This window comes from Haemaphysalis longicornis, unplaced genomic scaffold (assembly GCF_048455015.1).
Source record: "Haemaphysalis longicornis isolate Haplotype H1 unplaced genomic scaffold, Haemaphysalis longicornis Haplotype H1 scaffold_2, whole genome shotgun sequence".
Taxonomy (NCBI): Eukaryota; Metazoa; Arthropoda; class Arachnida; order Ixodida; family Ixodidae; genus Haemaphysalis; species Haemaphysalis longicornis.
The window spans coordinates 17,564,344-17,579,801 of NW_027526295.1; the positions used below are offsets into that span (position 1 = coordinate 17,564,344).

Sequence of the window (15,458 nt, forward strand, 5' to 3'; positions counted from 1 at the left end):
GTACAAGGTGCACTTGCAAGTAGAAATTAAATGACATATTCACATCGGCGCAGCTGTCGCAACTCGCAGCATCCTTTTCGAGTTCCGCAAGACCACAGCGCAGCAAAGCGAAGCAGCAATCTTCGCAATCGGACGACAAGGCAGGCGCTGCCTTTCCTCCATGACTGGCGAACGGCGGGCGGGCTGTTGCTAGGACGCCGTTGCTAACGCGACTTCCAATGGCCGCCGAAAACACGTGACTTCCTCCACACTTTTGCCAATGCGCGGGGATAGCTGGGGGCCTCTCCTAAGCTTTTTTTTCCTCCATGGTCAAACCGTAAGGACACCGCGAGGTAGGTGGACCCTGAGGGAGAGCGCGGTACCCCGTATTTTCCCTAACTTGCCAGACTGTCGAAGCCAAAGGCAGCCAGAAAGCCACCCAAAGTGAGGACAGTGGTTCCCGCCCAAGTTGCGTCCTGCCAAAATGATGGGCTTTCGTGTGACCAAACTGAGGCAAGTGACGGTATGGATGATGTACAAAGCACCGAAGTCAGCACGTTAGAAACTGTTCCCTGGCTCGCCTTCATGCAGGGACTAGGCAAATGTCCGACGTTTGAATACTGGAATGTGAAGGCTTCACCCACCCAGGTTATCTTTTATAAGCATGAAGAGTCTGGGGGCATTGTGCTGACTCAGAAGTCAGTAGTAGTGGGGCAAGACTTGTCGGTTGAAGTTAGCTCAAGAGGTGTGCTTGTCCCACCGCGCAGCTACAGCGTTGAAAATGGGAATGTTCACCCACGGCTGACAAGCCAAAAGAACGTTGCAGCGTTTTTTCGCTGCATTGATGCCTTAAATATTTGCACTGTGCAAATGTGACCTGTTTCCAGGCATTTAATCAGCAACAACAGCCATGAAGAAGCAGGGTGTGTGGCACAACAATAAATGCATGGTGCTGTCGAACGAAAGCTTGTGCCCTCCGTGCAAAAAAACTAAAAAGAACTTGGAGGACAGAGTGAAGCGACGCCCCAGAAAAAGCACAAAACGGAAGCCTCGGTGTGAAGTGAGAAACCTGAGAAGAGCCATCAGGGCCACAGTATTCCGCGAAAGAGCGAAAAATGAACTGAATACGCTGAGACGCCGCTTGGCGTCTCAGTAAGCGAAGTGGACAAAGCCCTAGAAAATCTTCCCGAAGCGCAGCAGCTTGCCTTTTGGGCAGCATTGAAAGTGGCAAAGGCTAAATCTTCACGGGGAAGGCGTTATGAGCATGAATGGCTCATGACTTGTCTTCTCGTAAGAATTTCAAGCCCAAGAGCTTATAGACTTATGTCCAAGATGAAGCTCCTGCCCCTTCCAACCACCACAAGGCTAAGACAAATGATGAAAAGAATGCCCTGTGAATTCGGTTTCAACAAGGCGTCTCTTGCCAGTGTTGGGGCCTTTATGAAGGGCAAAACAGGGGTTCAATGATATGAAACACTGGTACTGGACGAGATGAAGGTTCGAGAGGTGGTTTCGTTTAACAAGAGCACCTACAAGGTTGACGGCTTTGTTGACTATGGGGATGGCCAGGACTCTGAGACAACAGCCGATCATGCTTTGGTGCTCATGTTTGTGCCGCTGTTTCACTCCTGGGTGCAGCCGATAGCAAGGTTTGCCACAAGGCATGCAGCCCCTGGAAGAGTGCTTGCAAAGCTTGTTTTGGAAGCCATCTTGGAGCTGTACAAGCGCAATGCAGTTGTCGTCGCTGTAATCAGTGATGGTGCCAGTACCAACAAGGCCATGTGGTGAAGTTTTGGAATCGTTGGCAAGCTTGATGCACCGAAACACACAGTAGAACATCCTTGTGCGCCTGATCAGCACTTGTACTTCCTTCGTGATGTTCCTCACATTATAAAGTTTCATCCGAAACCATCTTCTGCGTCACAAGTATGCCAGGGTACGTGAATGAGAATGTGTTCATTTTTTTCTGAATTTCCATTCGGAAGGAGTGATTTTTTGCAATAGAACACATTTTTTTTCATTTCGTAACTGAATTAAAATTACAGATCGGTCAACACAAGATAAAATTTGACCACTACCGGAAACTCCAAGTAGATGGCAAACAGCAGCTCCGGGTGGTACCAAAATTGACAAAAGAGCATGTAAGCCCAGACAATCTGGACAATCTGCGGAAGATGAATGTGAGACTGGCTCTACAGGTAAGAAAAATGCCACATTTCGATGTCCTTTGCAGCTAACTAGTTTTTTATATCTGTGACTGACTATTTACGAAGGAATAAAGCTGAAAATTTTCCGAATCCGTTTTTTGCAGCTTTTCAGCCGGAGCACTGCCATTGGGCTAAAGGTGTACCAGCGGTTAAAGGAGCCTGGCCTGCAAGACTGCCATAAAACTGCTGAATTCACCCTTATGGTGAACAACGTGTTCGATGCCCTGAACGTGAAGCTTCCCCAATTTGGAATAACAAGCTCGTCAAAAGAAATTGAGGTAAGGATAATATTTTACACCCTTTAGAGCATTATTGTTAAATCAATTGATATGCTGGTTTATTTTGAAGGTCATCAAGGAGTTTCTTGACGCCGTAAACGAAACTGAGGAAAGCCACGTCACCAGAGGAACAGTGATATTTGCTTCACAAGTGACAATGGAGTCCCTTCGAGTTACACTTGCGTCAGTGCGGGACCTTATAGGAGATCTTCTGTCCAAAGGAGCACGTTTTGTGCTTACGGGCAAGATGAACCAGGATCAATTTGGAGGTAATCAACATGCTTTTTTTCATCACTTTGATGTTTGTGCAGCTTGTTTCATAGAGAAAGCACCTTGTCATTCTCTTTTTTCCAGTGGTTCTTTGGTGTGACGAGGAGCTATGGTGGTGACGAAGACCATCCCACCCTGATTTACACATTTACAGGCTTCTCAGCCTGTATACACCAATAAGCACTTGTGTGACTGGCAAGTGAAGGAAGAACACACTTTTGTGCTTGCCACTGTTGCAGACAGCATGAAAAGGGGAGAGAAGGACAGGCTCTCATCCTATGAGAGCCTCCAAGAGACTGTGGGAGCGAAGTTGTCAGAGATCTGTGCTACCGCCCAAGACTACACTTGCAGCGCCTGACCACGGATATTCCACACCGACAGCACAGGACTGTGTCATCTACTACCTGCGTGGTTATCTGGTGCATTCTTTTCTCAAGCAGGAGAAATGTTCTGGCTGTATGCGCAGCATCCAGTCAGAAAATGCAGAGGTCCCAGAGGCTTTTCTCACTTTGGAGAGATCCTTGCCCTCATGGGAACTTTTTTGCACGTTTCGTGGAATCGAACACAAAGTTTCAGATGAGCTACAAAGAAACCGGCTGTGCTCTGACACTTTTTGGACCCTTTTGGATGCACTCAGGGACTATGATGTGACCAGCGTTGGCTGCCCAGTCCACAAAGACACAGCAACTGCAGAGCTTCTTCGGTTGTACATAGTGCTACGAATGCACTTTGCTGCAAAAGATGTCTGCAAGAGCCTCAGCTCTTCAGAAAAGGTCGCGTCCGCTAGAAAGAAAGCAAAGCTACTGTAAAAGCTTCCTGTACAGCTCTGTGCCATGGTGGTTGTAAATATGTCCCTGTAAATAATGTGCCTGTGACGGCTTCCTGTAGAGCTCTGTCTTATAGTGGTTGTAAATATGTATCTGTAAATAATCTGTGAATGCTTCCTGTACAGCTCTGTCTCATTGTGACTGTACATATGTCACTGTAAATAACGTGCTTGTGAAGGCTTCCTGTACAGTCCTGTGTTACTGTGATTGTAAATAATGCCGCGAACCATTCATTCTGTTTCGATGCTTCTGTGTACTACTTTCCGGCTGTGTTATCTCCGTTTCGAGCAAAGTGCGTGTATTCTTTGCTTTTTTTTTCGGCATCCAATTCGCCGACACACGTGTGCACGTCGCCTTGTTGAGTGCTTCTTCGCCGCTTCTGTAACCTGAGTTCTTATAGGTGCGCGAGTCGTCCGCACCAATAAACATTTGTTTTCCAAGGAAACCTGCGTCGTCCTTGGCTACCTGAGAATATATACGTGTAGATAATGTACCTGTGAACGCTTCGTGTACAACTGTTTCTGTGAGCAGCATTGTAACTATACTGTGAACAATCTCCTTGCTGCATTTCCTTACCCAGCAGAAATAAAAATGACGAGGCATCTTTTCTTGCTTCCAAGCTAGTGGCTGATTTTTGTAGGCGAACACAGCAAAGCAGCGCAAAGGACGGACCAAAGAAGAACTTCCTTGTGCCGCCCTTCGCGCTGTTTTGCTTGTCTCCCCTTTGAATATGTATCAACAAGCCCAAATTTTTACCTTGTTGAAGGATTTTGTAGGCTTTTCCGCAGTTTCCAGCAGCTTAAGACGTGTTCATGTAAGCTGTAAATATGATTCAGCTAGAAGGAACCCCATTACTAAAGAAAAATACGGCCGTTGGAAAGCGAAGCAGCTGCAGGCGAGGGCACTGTGTAATGTTCGCCTTTTTTTTTTCTAATGTCTTAAGTACAGCTTGGTTCTGGTCATAAAGTCGGTAAAAATGTAAAGCTTTAGCGAAGTTGGATTTTGCATTTCAAGGAAGAAAGTTAAAGGTGTGTGGTAGTCGTTCACCGGCGCCTTTCGAAGCAAGGAGTAGCAGACGACGGGCCGAGATCGATCTCAACTAGAGTTCCTGTATATAGCTCCCCTAGGGGCGCTAAGCGATATCATCATCATCACTAGCCTATCTACGCCCACTGCAGGGCAAAGGCCTCTCCCATTATTCTCCAATTACCTCGGTCCTGTGCCAACTGTGACCAATTTATCCCCGCAAACTTCTTGATCTCATCGGCCCATCTAACTTTCTGCCGCCCCCTGCAACGCTTGCCTTCTCTAGGGATCCACTCTGTTACCCTTAATGACCAGCGGTTATCTTGCCTTCGCATTACATGCCCTGCCCACATCCATTTCTTCTTCTTAATTTCTACTAATATGTCTTTAACACCAGTTTGTTCTCTGACCCACTCCGCTCTCTTCTTGTCCCTTAATGTTACACCTATCATTTTCCGATCCACTGCCCGCTGAGTCGTTCTCAATTTAAGTAGAACCCTCTTAGTGAGCCTCCAAGTTTCTGCCCCGTAGGTGAGTACCGGTAAGATGCAGCTGTCATACACTTTCTTCTTCAGCGACAATGGTAGGCTGCTATTCATTATCTGAGAATGTCTGCCATATGCACCCCACCCCATTCTGATCCTTCTAATTATCTCTGCCTCATGGTTGGGATCGGGGGTCACAACTTGGCCTAAGTAGATATATTCGCTTACCACTTCCACTGCCTCGCCACCTATCTCAACTGCTGTGCTGTCCCGAGGTTATTGATCATTACTTTAGTTTTCTGCATATTAATTTTCAGGCCCACGGTTCTACTCTGTTCGCCCAGTGCGGAAAGCATGCTTTGCAATTCGTCCCCCGAGTTACTTAGCAAGGCAACGTCATCAGCAAATCTGAGGTTACTGAGGTATTCTCCATTAACCCTTACTCCCACCTGTTCCCAATCCAACGTTCTGAATACTTCTTGTAAGCATGCTGTGAATAACATTGGAGAGATTGTGTCTCCTTGTCTGACACCCTTCCTTATAGGTATTTTACTGCTCTCCCTATGGAGGATGATGGTAGCTGTAGACCCACTGTAGATATCCTCTAGTATTCTTACATAATGCTCATCTACCCCCTGGTTCCGTAATGCCTGAATGACTGCTAGGGTTTCGACCGAGTCAAATGCTTTCTCATAATCTATGAAGGCTATATATAGGGGTTCAGTATACTCAGCGCACTTCTCTATCACCTGATTGATCGTCTGAATATGGTCCATTGTTGAATAACCTTTACGGAACCCTGCTTGTTCTTTAGGTTGACTGAAATCTAAGGTTGCAGAGATTCGGTTAGCGATTACCTTGGTAAATACCTTGTAGACGACTGACAGTAAGCTGATCGGCCTGTAATTTTTCAAGTCCTTCATGTCGCCTTTCTTATGGATTAGGATGATGTTCGCGTTCTTCCAAGATTCCGGTACCATTGCGGTCATTAGGCATTGCGTATACAGGTTTGCCAGTTTTTCAAGTACAATTTCTCCGCCATCATTCAAGAGGTCTGCTGTTATCTGATCCTCACCAGGTGCTTTGCCCCCTTTCATTTCTTTCAAAGCCTTCCTTACTTCTTCAGTCGTTACTGGTGGGATGTCTATCTCTTCTGAACTGCTGTCTTGTTCGGCATTATCCTGTATGTCCCGCCTACTGTACATATCCCTATAGAACTCCTCGGCCACTGTGACTATTTTATCCCTATTTGTGATGACATTGCCTTACTTATCCTTAAGTGCTTATCCTTAAGTGCTAAGCGATATACAGGAACTCTAATCTCAACGCTACCGCAGCGCCACCGCCTGGTCGGCGACAGCACCGGCCCGCGCCGCGGTACTGGAAGGCCGCGCTCTTTGCCTACTGGCCTAATCTAAACACGTTGGCTCGTCCTGCGTGTCGCGGCCACGCGCTGCTGACGATGGAGGTAGCGGCCAATGATGATGATGGTGGGCGCCTGCTGTCGATGACGAAGTGCCGCTACAAGTACATCAAAACTGAATTAACACAGCTTTGAGCCGCCCTACCCGGTAGCGAGGACGGAAGCGCTTGCACGTCGTGGTCATTCATTGTGCATCTGTCATGGCAAGCCGCCCATTGCGCATTCGGACGTGCGTTCTCGTATTTTGGTCGAATACTGATGGGAACTGCTGTGCGGCGCGTTTATCTGCGCGTCTCGCCCTGGTGGAACGCGCTGACTTGGCCCGGCGCATAGTTGCCTCTACTCTAAACGTAGCTGAATGACAGGCTCACTAGTACGGATTCTTGGGCAAGTTGGTGTGGCGATCTTGACGAATTCATAGCGCAAAAAGAACGAGGACAGAGAGAACACACAACACAGCGCTAACACACAACATAGCGCTCTGTTGTGTGCTCTCTCTCTGTCCTCGTTTTTTTGCGCTATGAATTCGTCAAGAAAGACAGGCTGCTGGTGCATATGGTGTAAGGCAGCGGACAGTATCAAAAGCTTTTACCAGCTGAAATAGAAAGTTTGTTGGCGGTCTCAAATGTTCCGCCCATCACAGCATGAGCTGCGCTGTTTTCTTGAGACGGGGTGTCAGCTCAAAAATAACATGCTTTGTCTGTTATAGCCGCATTGCCCTCTGGCCTGCTGTTCGTCGCTGTGGAGCGCTTTCCGGATCGCCGGGCCGTTCGTGATTTTGCCTTGGCAGTCTTCGAGCGGCACATGCGCCGAAGCCCCCCGGACTATCTTGCTGCAGCAACCCTTCGGCGGCGCGGGTGACGCCCACAGCGGACCCAACAGCATACAAAACCGGCGGGAACAGGCCAGCCGATCGCAGTCCGACGGGGTGTCAGCTCAAGAATAACATGCTTTGTCTGTTATAGCCGCATCGCCCGCTGGCCTTCTGTTCGTCGCTGTGGAGCGCTTTCCGGATCGCCGAGCCGTTCGTGATTTTGCCTTGGCAGTCTTCGAGCGGCACATGCGCCGAAGCCCCCCGGACTATCTTGCTGCAGCAACCCTTCGGCGGCGCGGGTGACGCCCACAGCGGACCCAACAGCATACAAAACCGGCGGGAACAGGCCAGCCGATCGCAGTCCGACGGGGTGTCAGCTCAAGAATAACATGCTTTGTCTGTTATAGCCGCATCGCCCGCTGGCCTTCTGTTCGTCGCTGTGGAGCGCTTTCCGGATCGCCGAGCCGTTCGTGATTTTGCCTTGGCAGTCTTCGAGCGGCACATGCGCCGAAGCCCCCCGGACTATCTTGCTGCAGCAACCCTTCGGCGGCGCGGGTGACGCCCACAGCGGACCCAACAGCATACAAAACCGGCGGGAACAGGCCAGCCGATCGCAGTCCGACGGGGTGTCAGCTCAAGAATAACATGCTTTGTCTGTTATAGCCGCATCGCCCGCTGGCCTTCTGTTCGTCGCTGTGGAGCGCTTTCGGGATCGCCGGGCCGTTCGTGATTTTGCCTTGGCAGTCTTCGAGCGGCACATGCGCCGAAGCCCCCCGGACTATCTTGCTCCAGCAACCCTTCGGCGGCGCGGGTGACGCCCACAGCGGACCCAACAGCATACAAAACCGGCGGGAACAGGTCAGCCGATCGCAGTCCGACGGAGTGTCAGCTCAAGAATAACATGCTTTGTCTGTTACAGCCGCATCGCCCGCTGGCCTGCTGTTCGTCGCTGTGGAGCGCTTTCCGGATCGCGCGGCCGTTCGTGATTTTGCCTTGGGAGTCTTCGAGCGGCACATGCGCCGAAGCCCCCCGGACTATTTTGCTCCAGCAACCCTTCGGCGGCGCGGGTGACATTCACAGCGGACTCAACAGCCTACAAAACCGGCGGGAACAGGTCAGCCGATCGCCGTCCGACGGGGTGTCAGCTCAAGAATAACATGCTTTGTCTGTTATAGCCGCATTGCCCGCTGGCCTGCTGTTCGTCGCTGTGGAGCGCTTTCCGGATCGCGCGGCCGTTCGTGATTTTGCCTTGGGAGTCTTCGAGCGGCACATGCGCCGAAGCCCCCCGGACTATTTTGCTCCAGCAACCCTTCGGCGGCGCGGGTGACATTCACAGCGGACTCAACAGCCTACAAAACCGGCGGGAACAGGTCAGCCGATCGCCGTCCGACGGGGTGTCAGCTCAAGAATAACATGCTTTGTCTGTTATAGCCGCATTGCCCTCTGGCCTGCTGTTCGTCGCTGTTGAGCGCTTTCCGGATCGCCGGGCCGTTCGTAATTTTGCCTTGGCAGTCTTCGAGCGGCACATGTGCCGAAGCCCCCCGGACTATCTTGCTGCAGCAACCCTTCGGCGGCGCGGGTGACGCCCACAGCGGACCCAACAGCCTACAAAACCGGCGGGAACAGGCCAGCCTATCGCAGTCCGACGGGGTGTCAGCTCAAGAATAACATGCTTTGTCTGTTATAGCCGCATCGCCCGCTGGCCTGCTGTTCGTCGCTGTGGAGCGCTTTCCGGATCGCGCGGCCGTTCGTGATTTTGCCTTGGGAGTCTTCGAGCGGCACATGCGCCGAAGCCCCCCGGACTATCTTGCTCCAGCAACCCTTCGGCGGCGCGGGTGACGCCCACAGCGGACCCAACAGCATACAAAACCGGCGGGAACAGGTCAGCCGATCGCAGTCCGACGGAGTGTCAGCTCAAGAATAACATGCTTTGTCTGTTATAGCCGCATCGCCCGCTGGCCTGCTGTTCGTCGCTGTGGAGCGCTTGCCGGATCGCGCGGCCGTTCGTGATTTTGCCTTGGGAGTCTTCGAGCGGCACATGCGCCGAAGCCCCCCGGACTATTTTGCTCCAGCAACCCTTCGGCGGCGCGGGTGACATTCACAGCGGACTCAACAGCCTACAAAACCGGCGGGAACAGGTCAGCCGATCGCCGTCCGACGGGGTGTCAGCTCAAGAATAACATGCTTTGTCTGTTATAGCCGCATTGCCTTCTGGCCTGCTGTTCGTCGCTGTTGAGCGCTTTCCGGATCGCCGGGCCGTTCGTAATTTTGCCTTGGCAGTCTTCGAGCGGCACATGCGCCGAAGCCCCCCGGACTATCTTGCTGCAGCAACCCTTCGGCGGCGCGGGTGACGCCCACAGCGGACCCAACAGCCTACAAAACCGGCGGGAACAGGCCAGCCTATCGCAGTCCGACGGGGTGTCAGCTCAAGAATAACATGCTTTGTCTGTTATAGCCGCATCGCCCGCTGGCCTGCTGTTCGTCGCTGTGGAGCGCTTTCCGGATCGCCGAGCCGTTCGTGATTTTGCCTTGGCAGTCTTCGAGCGGCACATGCGCCGAAGCCCTCCGGTCTATCTTGCTCCAGCAACCCTTCGGTGACGCGGGTGACGCCCACAGCGGACCCGACAGCCTACAAAACCGGCGGGAACAGGCCAGCAGGTCGCAGTCCGACAGGGTGTCAGCTCAAGAATAACATGCTTTGTCTGTTATAGGTAAGCAAAAACCTTGGTATAACTTTCCCATTTTTTGTACCTCGTTGGAATGCGATTGTGCCATTTGAAACATGTCAAACTGTGTAGTTTGCTTGAAACCTGTTCAGCGTGAGACGCCTACGTTGAGTTGTTCTGTTTGCAATGGTCTGTGTCACGCTGGAAAATGTTCTGGCATCGCGAAGAAGGACGCTAAACCGAACTGGCTATGCCCAGGCTGCGCAGGAAAAAACTGCCGCCTCAGGCTTCTGTTGACGCCGCCGAGCAGCAACCCACGCTACGAGATGTCATGGAAGCGATATGCTCGCTTGGAAACAAGCTAACAGAAGTTAGTTCCCGCGTAGACGGGCTAGATAAGGCTATTCAGTTGCAATCCTCGAAAAATGACTCCGTTCTGGAAATGATAGAAAAACAAGGCAAAGTTATCGAAGGCATCGAAAGTTCATGGATTTGCTGTCCACGAAATACGAGGAAATGAGAACTTCCATTGACGTTCAAAGTGGTCAGGTTGCTGCTTTGCAGAAGCACTCAGATGAATTCAGTGCTTGCCTGACTGCTAAGAACAGAGAAATTGTGCAGCTGCGTGCAGCAATCCTTAACCTGGATACATATTCTCGAATGAATAACCTTGAAATCCATGGATTAGAGCCAACTGACGGAGAGGACATCCAAGTGGTACTGAAGTCCTTAGCTGACAAGCTTCAAGTTTCAACAGGGGGTATTGAGGTGGCACACCGGTTGCCGGCGAAAGAAGGGAAGATACCGCCAATTATCGTTAGTTGAGAGACAAGCTCAACGGGACAGCTGGTTTGACAAGCGTAACACAATGAAAACGGAAAAATATTTATTAATGAGCATCTTGCACCTGAAACAAAACACCTGCTTTGGCAAGCCAAGCAGGTTGCCAAGACCAAGTCATTTCAGTTCACATGGGTAAGAAATGGAAACTTTCTGATGAAGAAGAGTGAGGGATTAAAGACAGTAAGAATACAAAGCGAAATGGACTTGTGGAAACCAAGTTAGGAATGCTCAGTGAAGTTGACTGCTTCAAAGAATGGACAGAAAATAGACTGGTATCCAGCGACACGTTCAATAGAGCGTTGCTAGACCTTGTACATATTAATGTTCGAAGTATTAGGAAACACTGGGATTTGCTGAATGTTCATTTACAGGATACGCGTGCTTACTTGGATGCATTGTTAATAACTGAGACTCACCTCACAGATTGTGAATGTACTACGCATGCGCTACAGGGTTTCCACCAATACTCTTTAAGTCGCCCTGGATGAAAGGGAGGGGCTATAATGGTATTTATAAAAGAAGCATGGCTGGCGGAAACAATTAGCTGCAAGTTTAAAAGTGCTGAGGTTCTCGCTTTCACTATAAGCAAGCCTGAGGCTAGTTCTGTTATTGTTGCTGTGTATAGGCATCCGAATTCAGACCTCCACTCATTCTTTGAGGAATTTTCAGTGTTTTTGAGAAAAATTACCCACGAAATCCTGATTATAGCGGCGGATTTTAATATTGATATCAGTGACCCACGGAAAAGACGAACCTCGGATTACTTAGATTTATTGGCTGGTTTTGGCATGGATAGCCTTATATACAAGTTCACTAGGGAAGAAATTTTGGCTTCGCGATTAACTCAGTCGTGTATTGACCAGATAGCTTCCAGATGTTCTAAGTTTGGAACTTTAGACACTGTAGTGCGTAAAAAAGTAGCTGATCATTATTTTACGGCCTTGTGTGCTTTATCAACGCAGTCTGTGGATACAGCTCATTTTATTGACCATATTGATAATAACAAAAGAATGGATGCACTCATACAAAAGTATGAGTGGTCTCTGTTATCAGTCACGGACCATGTAGCAGCTTATGACCAGGCGATAAGTCAGTATAACACGTTACTTTCACTCTCAACTAAAAAGGTGAAACTCGGAAATCGTAACCCACAGAAAAATGGATTACAATGCCTATACTGGAAGTGGCGCACGAGAAAGATAGGCTGTGGAAGCGATGTAAAAATAATCCATCTGATTTACTCCTGCAGCAAGAATATCGAATAATTCGTAACAGGCTGACGGCAAAACTACGGCTAAGTAAAAAGCAATATTTTGTGGAAGAGTTTGGCAAGTGTAGAAATAATATGAGAAAAACGTGTGGTCTTTTAAATGATCTCATGGACAAGCCGAGGCAAAAAAAATTAGATGATAGTTTAATGAATACTTTTGCTCCGGAACACCCATCGACTATCGCGAATTTATTTAAAGAAACTTTTCAAGCTTTTTTGGAAAAGTTGAACGAAAAGTCCAATGTGGTGTCGGGTTTGTCATATATTGGCCCTACTCTTTCGAATTCTGCCTACCTGCCGTCAGTCGATGGAAATGAGCTATGGAAGGTTATTGATACACTTTCCCTAGTTAAACCGCCGGGTTACGACCGATTGAGTCTACGAGACATAAAATATAATTATTGTAAATATAAGGACTTGCTTGTTTTTATTTTAAACGGGAGCTTTGAAACTGGTGTACTTCCGCAGGGCATGAAGGTATCGGTGATTACGCCCGTTCATAAAGCTGGCCGGAAGGCGGACAAAATAATTACAGACCAATTTCAATTATTTATTTATTTATTTATTTATTTATTTCAGTACCTCAATGGCCTGGTCGACAGCCATTACATGAGGGGTGAGCTCAAAAGAAAAATCGCTGGCAAGAAAGACCACACAGATATTAACAAAGCATTTGACAAACAATTGATTTGAGAAACTGCAGGTGAGGGCGGGTCACAAGTGGGGAAAAAAAATAAAAAGGCGGAAGGAGTGGTAAAAAGTTTATGGCATACACACAAAATAAAAAATTCACAGGTGAAAAATCACGCGAGACATGAACGAACTTGACAAGCAATTGATTTAAAAAAGTAGGGCGGCGGGTCACAAGGGGAAAAATAAAGAGCGAAAGCAGTTAAGAAGAAGTTGAAGATGCCATAAGAAGGATCAAAGCAATTTTTGAAGACATGCAGATAATCGAAAACGTGCTATCGGGGAGAAAGAAATGCACGCAAACTAAGCGAAGTCAATCGGCTGGCATTTTTAACAGCGATTGCCTGAACTGTACTGTATCTCTAATCTGCGCCAGTTCCTGCGGGAGGTCGTTCCAGTCTTTGGCTGTGCGAATGAAAACAGAGTGGGCTAATGTAACGGTTTTTGGCCGCGTATACGATACTTGGAAAGTGTTTTTGCTTCATCTCGAAAAACTTGCGTGACGTATGACGTATTCGTTAGGTGACAGTGTGTAAGAATATTTATGAAAGAGTGCTAGTCGGGGAAGCTTTCGGCGGTGACTTAGAAGTGGAAGAGAAGAACGCTGTTTTAGCTCGGTTACGCTCGTACAAGATGAATAATCTGAAAATGCAAACCTGACTGCACGATCTTGTACTGCTTCCAATGCCTGAACAAGGTACTTTTGGTAGGGATCCCAGATAGCGGCTGCATATTCTAATTTTGGGCGTACTAGTGTTCTGTAGGCTAGTAATTTTAGTTCTGGAGGGGCCAGTTTTAAATTGCGTTGGAGAATACCGAGAGTTTTGGTTGCTGCAGAAACGACAAATTTAGCATAAACGGACCAGGTCAGATCATTTGTTAGATGTACACCTAGGTATTTGTACGAGCTAGTAGGTTGGAGTACCGAACCGTGGAGGGAGTAATTGTAATTAAGTGGGTTTGCGCGTCTATGGAAAGATATGGTTTTGCATTTCAGAACATTTAGCGACATTTGCCACTCGCTACACCAATTTTCAATATCTAAAAGGTCCCCTTGTAAGGTTAATTGATCGTCGCGGCTATTTATTCTGATATATATATCACACAATCGTCCGCGAAAAGCGTAATTGTATTAGTTACTGGGGAAGGCAGGTCATTGATATAAATTAGGAACAGAAGTGGTCCGAGTACAGCGCCTTGTGGCACTCCAGAGTGTACTTCGGTAGTATTGACAGCAGTGTTGTTTACGACTACACATTGTTTTCTATTAGTAAGAAAGTTACATATCCAGGCTAACCGAATGAATCAAGGTTCAGCTGTTTTAATTTATGCATCAAACGACGATGAGGAACTTTATCAAATGCTTTTTCGAAGTCCAGAAATATTGCGTCGGTTTGAATGTTATTATCAAGGTTTGTGTGCAAATCATGAAGGAATGTAGCGAGCTGTGTTTCACACGACAATCCTTTCCGGAAGCCGTGCTGTGACTGATGTATGAAGTTATTATCCAGTTGATTTATCACATTTGTAAAAATGATATGTTCCATAATCTTTGAGGGAATGCTGGTTAGTGATATTGGACGATAGTTACGTGGCGATGATTTGTTACCACTTTTAAAGATTGGGACAATTTTTCCGAGTTTCCATTCCCAAGGCATATGGCTAGATGACAGTGATTGGGAGAACAGCATTGTCTATAATGCGCTTGTCACATCCATTGTGTTTTTAAGTATTTTTATACGATGTTATCGGGCCCCGCAGCTGAAGAATTCTTCAAGCTTTTCATTAGGTAGGTGATTCCGTTGGTGTCAATTGTAATGGGGGGCATATTATTCAGAATGACAGTGTGGTCTGCTGGGAAGGTGGTGCGCTCTTTCGTGGTGCGCTCTTTCGTGGTGCGCTCTTTCGTAAACACGGAACAGAATCATTAAGTACGTTTGCGCAATCTTTATCACCTAGCATTTCGTCTGAGTTGCCGGAAAAAATTAATGTAGAAGAAGTGGACGGAATTATGGTTCGCCAAAACTGCTTGGGATTAGTCTTCAGCATGTTAGGTAAGCTGACGTGAACAAACTGATATTTGGCCGTGCTAATGGCTTTTTTTAGTTGTATTTCCGCCTTGTGGTAGGATTCCCATGCTGACTTCTGGTTTTTCTTCCTTGCTGTTTTAAACATGCGTTTTTTCTTGCCTATCATTCTTTCAATTGTCTTAGTGAACCAAGGGGCTGATGGTTTTTCTTTGATTGTGATTGTTGGTATAAATGTTTCACTCAGTTCGGTTATTTTAGATAAAAAAAGATGCCAATTCTCCTGTACAGATCGGTCATCGAATCCTTCTTTGAAAGAGTGGTAGAACTAATCCAGTGCCGTGTTAATACCTTCATAATTCCCCCGATGATAGAGTTTGATTTGTTTGTTTCGGGATTTCTCAACTATAAGGTGCGTTGTAAATGTTGCTAGAATAACTTTGTGGTCACTTAACTCCTGCAGGTATAACACCAATTGCAGGCTGCTTGGGTCCGACAACAGCATTAGGTCCAGAATGTTGGATGTGGTTGCTCTTTCTCTGGTAGCCTGTGTGATCACTTGAGTTAACTGATAGTTTTCCAAGCAGTTTAGAAATTCATTACATTCTGAATGTGGATATGTGGTGCAGTTATCTCGCCAATTAATGTTTGGA

At 47.8% G+C, this 15,458-nt stretch overlaps 2 pseudogenes; both read left to right on the top strand.

Annotated features, from left to right (window-relative positions):
* The first annotated feature begins 259 nt into the window (after positions 1-259).
* Positions 260-1,767, top strand: LOC144167847 (uncharacterized; annotated as a pseudogene).
* Positions 1,768-2,153: 386 nt separating this feature from the next.
* Positions 2,154-3,882, top strand: LOC144166997 (uncharacterized; annotated as a pseudogene).
* The last annotated feature ends 11,576 nt before the right edge of the window (positions 3,883-15,458 follow it).